This window comes from Pogona vitticeps, chromosome 1 (assembly GCF_051106095.1).
Source record: "Pogona vitticeps strain Pit_001003342236 chromosome 1, PviZW2.1, whole genome shotgun sequence".
Classification (NCBI taxonomy): Eukaryota; Metazoa; Chordata; class Lepidosauria; order Squamata; family Agamidae; genus Pogona; species Pogona vitticeps.
The window spans coordinates 196,197,189-196,203,697 of NC_135783.1; the positions used below are offsets into that span (position 1 = coordinate 196,197,189).

Here is a 6,509-nt window from a genome sequence, read left to right on the forward strand (position 1 = left end):
GGCTGCAAAAAAGCCTAAAGGGTCAGGGATGAGCCAGACCTCTTCAGCCCTAGGTCAGGATCAAGCTGAGCAGGATCACCCTGTAGGGGAATGGCCAGTGTACACTTGTGAGCAGAAAGCAGAAGGCACGGCAGGTAAAGGCTGGAAAAAATATGAAGGCACTGAAGGACACGTTCTTCAACAAACTTTGCTTTAATTCAGTATATTGGAAAGGTAGAAGAGAATTGAGCAGATGCTTGGAATGGAACGATGCCAAACAAGGCACTCAGGTGATCAGACAGATAGCTGTAGGGTAGGTGGGAAATGTCATGGGGCATGGTGGTGCTGTGGGTTAAACTGCAGGAGCCTCTGGGCTGCAAGGTCGAAAGATCAGCACTTTGAATCCACACACTGGAGTGACCTCCCATCACTTGTCCCAGCTCCTGCCAACCTAGCAGTTTTAAAGCACATAAAAATGCAAGTAGATAAATAGGTACCACCACGGTGGAAAGGTAATGGCGTTCCGTGTCTAGTTGCGCTGGCCACGTGACCATGAAAGATTGTCTATGGACAAAACGCTGGAAACGGGGATGAGCACTGCCCCCTAGAGTTGGACATGACTGGACTAATTGTCAAGGAACCTTTACCTTTACCTAGGTGGGAAACAAAGGAAGCAGCTCTACACTAAGTTGGACTGGGAAGCCATCTAGTTCACCACTGTCCCCACTGACTGCCAGAATCTCACCACGGTTGCAGACAGGGGTCTGCAAACAGAAGGACAGAGGGGAAGATGCTGAAATCCCTTCCAGCTCTTTAGTTCTAAGACTATTATTATTAAGTCAAACTGACTTAAACTGGAAGTGTATTTTTAAAATTATTATTATTATTTATCAGTGCCAATCTCAGATTTCCAAATCTGACTTTGATTCAAATGTTGGTTTCCAAAGAAAACAGGAAATAGTACATTTTCATAACTATACCATTCTCACCATTGTGCCACTGAGTGTATCATTTCTGCATTTTCAGGGGTGGGGAGTGGGGAAGTAAAAGCTATCTGAGAATGCCCCGGGGAAAAAAATACTTTATTTATTTCTCTTTTCATCGGTGATTGTGCAGCGATATCATTCCAAAGGCTCACTTTCTTTACTCTGCTGATAAATGGCCAACACTTTGTTCAGCAGCAAATCTGAGCCACTTCTCATTTAATCTAATTGCAGGGTGAACAGAAGAACAGAAACAAAAAAAAAATCCTGATTTTTTTTCCACGAGGCGGTTACCGACTTTATCAGATCATCCTTGGACCCTCTTCTCTTTCTGCACAGCTGATGGAGGCAAACTTTGGCATTAAACATCAGAATGGCCTGAGCTGGTAACTCGAGCCACTGAGAGCCACACCCCTGATTCAGAGTTGTTTATCCGTTCTTCAGTTCTGCCACCCTTAATGCATTTTTTAACAAAAAAAATTAATCAATGAAGCCAGTGGCCATCTTATCACCATGTACAAGTTGTGGTTAAAAGACACACTCATTAGAAGTGACGTCTGGGAAGCCCTCCCTAAGTGGATAATATAATCGCCACTTGTAGATGCTGGGAGGACCAAAATGAGTGGGGTACCACTGTGATGTTAGTATGGACAGCTCCACTCTTCCCTTTCACAGTCCTGTTGCATAAGGACATGGATGTCTGCATGTACAGACTTTAAAAACAAAAACAGAAGTTGGGGAAATTTCTGAGACGCTGTGCTGCAAAATGCAGGTGTTCCAGGAAGCCTTCTGAACAAGTACAGAATGTATTGTTTGACATCATGCAATGGAAATCGAATGTTTTCATTCAGTCCATGAAATCTTACTTCGAGCTAGTGAAATCATATTAGGTCAGGATGTATGAAGACCCAAACGCTGTCCCACGCAGAACTCTAGGAGAAGCCATAATGTGGAAGACAAGCAGGTGCTTTGTATGTAGAAATGCCACCCCAGGCATCTCCAGTCGGGAAGGATCTTACGATGTGGGATGGGAGTTGGGGTTGGGGTGGGCAGACCTCTTTCTCTTGTCTTGGAGACCTGCTGCCAATTGGAGTCCAACAGAAATAAGCCGGACAGGCCAACGGCTTAGATTCTTACATTTTCTCCCTTTGTTCCCTTCTCAATAATTGCTTCATTGATATGCTATGGAAGTGTGTCTTTAAGAAAAAAAAACCACAAATGAAAGGAGCAGAGATTATTTGGGTAAAGTTCTTAACTTGTTCAGGATAGTCCACGGGCAACAGCATGGGAATTGTCCAGCCTAAATCTCGCTGCAGTCACATCGAGGATGGTATTGTGACAAGTGGGGATGTCCGTGGAATGACAGCATCTCTGCGTGGCTCAAGCAGCTCTCCTGCTTTACCCTCTTTTGAAGCCAGGGACATTCCCCGCCATCAGGGAAGACAATCGTAGAACATCAAGGAGTCATAATTCATGACCGTTGCTGTTAAAGCCATAAATGAGCCATGTATGTTCTTTAATCTGAAGTAAAAACTGTCTGGTGGGTGCGCAGAGAATGAAAACAAAATGCACCTCAAAAACATTTTGGGGATGAGAGGCGAGACTGTCCCTTTAGCATGTGGACTTGGTGTGCTCTGCAGTCAAGAAAGGGCATTTTAAAGAATAAACCTGTATGATAATACTGTATGGTGCAACCTATAGTTTTGCTGAGTGCGCTCTCTCTGTTTGTGCGTGTATAAGCACGCACGTAGACAAGCACATATTGCTATTGTCAGAGAGCACCAGATGTTTGGCTCATGCCCTCTACTTCCTTGCTTGTTTTACTATTTTCATTATAATAGCTGTGGCAGTGAATGATTTGCTTCAAGAGGAAAGAGAACTAGGTAATGGGAGAGGAGTGCTGTCTCAGACATGTATGCATTTTCCGGGCCCAGCTCAAAGTTACTCAGGAAAACATCCCCCATTCAGAGTCCATGGGTACAAACGGGGGTACATGTGGAACTCCTTCTGCCTCAAAGTTGGAGGAGAGCTTGTATGGCAGGAGAGCTCCATACATACAAATCATCTCTCTGTGCCTAAAGCAAAGCTTTAAAGTGGGGGGGGGAGAGTAAATGTGGGGGGCAGTTCTGTTCCTGATTCCCTCTTTTAAATGTTCTAAAGACAAGATTCTCTTTTTTTGCTATCTCTTTCTACAAGTGTGGTAGCAACGCCATATATGCAGTTGGTTTTTGCTACCACAAGCGGGCGGGGGCGGGGGCGGGGGCAGGGGGGGAAATAAGTCCCAAGGGCTGGAGACCAGTTTTCCACTCTAGAAGCCGTGGGAAGCTGCACCACTACCACCCTAGAAATAAAAAAAGGGGGCGGGACCCAAATCAAAAGAAGCTTAAACCTGGGAAATAGAAAAACAGAAGGGGCCAGAAATCTTTTTGTTCCAACGAACCAGCAGATAAGTAAATGAAGAAGACGTAGAGTGGGATTTGGTTTGGTATTAAGAGTAATTTGTACTCCTTGAGGTTCCCATGGGTGGAAATACTTATTTGGAGAAGGGCAGTTTTTCTGCTGGTGTGACAACTGGGAGGACTGGAGGCACAAAACAATGGCTGAAGACCTACACGTCATGTACAGAGCATAGGAATCCCATTCTTGATCTCCAAAATAGCCATGATCCATGGTGATGTCCAACCTCTATTAGGAGAAGAACAGCAACATGAAGAAATTCTACAGTACAAGTGCGGAGAGGCAGATGAAGCGTTGCAATACAGATGTCTGCTAGAAGGCTGGGAGAATATGCTGAGTCGAATGTTTCATCTATAATATTGTTTTCCGTGCCAGAGCTTGCCTCTGGTAGGTGAAGCGTGGGATTTCCTGACTTATGTTTTGCAAACGGGATGGTGCACAATGGAAGAATTTATTTGAAAATGACAGAAGAGCAGAATGTTGAGGTCTAAGCATCTGAAGCTGTTCCTGAAACTGAACATTGTCCAACCTCCTCCCCCCCCACACAGCTTAGACAAAAAAAAAATTGCCATGGTACAGCTAGGTAATTTTAGCCTCTGAATGCTCTTACTTGGGACCGGTCTTGATCTGGTAACGTGTCTTGCTGCACTTCCTTCAAATGTTGTGACCTGCTGCCTTGGGGGCATCTTCTGCTCGTTCTACTCAGCTGTGCCTTGGATGACAGCCCCAAAGTTCTGCTCTGAAAACTCTCCTGAAAATGTGGCCAGTAAAGTGTGATAGTGCATGTGCCACTTTACACTGTATCTGCTTAGTATGCACTGCTAAATGTCTAAATAAACAATGAAGCAATCTAGTTATTTATTTATTTTTAACCAAGCTTCTCAGACCATTTCTGTACATTTTTCAAAGTGGGTTATACAGTACAAAGGTTGGACGTTTCTGGTGAACGTCTGTTTCTTACGGCCAAGATAACGCCTTTGTCCTGCTGTATCTCAGCCTGGAGTCCTTTTGAGAATGTGCTTCGTTCTGTAACAAGAATGGAGAAAATTGGATCCTCCCCCATTTTGTGGGACTGCAGTTCCCATGAACCCTCACCAGCATGGCCAATGGAAAGAGATGATGGGAACTGCAGTAACTGAAAGATCCCTTTTTACTCATCCTCGTTTCTCAGGCCGCCTGAGAATTTTTGTTTTAAAATATGACAACTTCTTCAGGAACATCAGAATTTTCCCAGAGTATTTAAAGCATCTAAAGTTTCATTTCCTTGCGACTAGAATTCAAATGCTTTCAACCTAAAGCTCCATGATTAAAAAAACACGCAGACACACAAACCCCACATGACTAACAAGTAGGAATGTGAAGGACCCCACTCCCCATCTGCACCCAAATAAGGGCACAAAGACAGGTGCCTAACTAGGCTCATGGACACTCTGGACTCCTTAGTTTGATCCCAACAGCCGGGTAAAGGCTGACTCTGCCTTCCATTTTTCCAAGGTTGGTAAAGTGAGTACCCAAGCTTGCTGGGGGGGAGGGACAAGGTGTTGTTTGCATAATTATTTTGTAAAATGCTCAGAGGGTGCTCTAGCACTATTGGGCAGTATAAGTCAAAATAATAATAGTAATCTGACCCAATCTTGGATATGATCTGGAGGAGGGGAACTTTACAGCATGATCAGTTTGGGGTGTGTGTAGGGTTGCCAGATACACGGGTACTAAAAGGAGGACATAGAAAGACAAGGAGGACAAAGGAGGACATACTGAATGTTTCATTTAAATCATTCCAGATTAAACCCACAATCAATACAATTTTATTACAATAGCTGCCAGTAAATGTCTCTTCGTGAACCAACCAAGAAACAGTCATGTTAAAAATTAAAAATAAATTCAATGGAGGCTTTTTTTCAAAATACCACGGGTGGGCGGGCAGGTGGGGGCGGGGGAAGCCAGGGGGAAGGGGGTCCTTCCACCTCTCCCTCTCACATCCAAAATTATAACATAAAATATACAAAAGCCTGACATTTTAAAGGTTTTTATCTTTGCCTGCCTGACGGAGGACATTAGGCTAAAAAGGAGGACATGTCCTCCTTTTGCCTGACATCTGGCAACCCTAGGTGTGTGGCCTACTTCTGTGCACACACAGAAGAAGGATTTCCCTTCTGCCCACAGACATCCCATCTTCTAGCACTTGCATGAGGACAGCAGTCAGTAAGATTTGTACTACCATGAAGAAGGTAAAAAGCAGGTCTTAGTGTATTAATTCTCACCTAGCCAATCAAAGCCCAGAGAAGAGGCATTCATGTACAGTCACACACACTTTCAAACCTAGTAGTAATCTATTAAGCCAAGAAACTAAGCAATGGCACGATGTTAGGGGGATGGCAGTGGGAGGGTTTTTTTAAAAAAATAACACCCCCCTCACGAATTGACAAATAACTTTGTTATTTGTCACTTCATGGGGGCAACTTTGTGCTTCGTGAGTCGTCAACTTTTGACAACCCACGAAGCAGGATGACTCACCAAAATGGTGAGTACAGTATTCCCAATCTCTAATCAGTATATCACCCGTGAGGAAAAGGAATGCTGAATCTCTATACAAGGAACCCACACCACCCCTCAAAAAAAACTATGCCAGTCTCCATGCTGAGGATAGGATAGCGACACAACAAAATGTTGCTAATGCCAAAATATTGTAAAGCACCGAATTCAATGTATAGAAAAGTTACTCTGTGTCGATGATTCTTTGGAGGAAATTGCAACAACTGAAGTATGAAAATGATGCACAATTGAGAAACACTCAAGGCTTTACATGGATGTGTCATTAACTATCCCACAGAAGCCTAATGGAAGGTTTGTGCCATTTCATTCCATAGGTAAGAAAGTTGGAGAGGTATGACATTCAACGGTGACTAATATATTTGTTATGAAATTTCTGATATACAGTGCTCTGTAATATCATCATGGAGGATAACTTTGGCATTTACATTTTTTAAAATTTTCAATATGGCAGCCATCATGGGATATATGTCAGCTTAATTTTCTGCTGTATTTGCCAAAGACAAGGTGGTTAAATAAACTGGAAGGTAACATTTG

At 43.5% G+C, this 6,509-nt stretch overlaps 1 protein-coding gene across 6 annotated transcripts in view; it reads left to right on the forward strand.

Moving 5' to 3' along the window:
- The window catches only part of PDE1A (phosphodiesterase 1A), a 252,850-nt gene extending 248,578 nt beyond the window's left edge, over window positions 1-4,272 (forward strand). For all 6 annotated transcript variants that reach the window (XM_072981028.2, XM_078393737.1, XM_072981035.2 and 3 more), the window contains one exon: window positions 1,197-4,272. The gene's annotated coding sequence lies outside the window, so the exon portion shown is untranslated. The remainder of the gene's footprint in view (window positions 1-1,196) is intronic.
- Window positions 4,273-6,509: the final 2,237 nt, after the last annotated feature.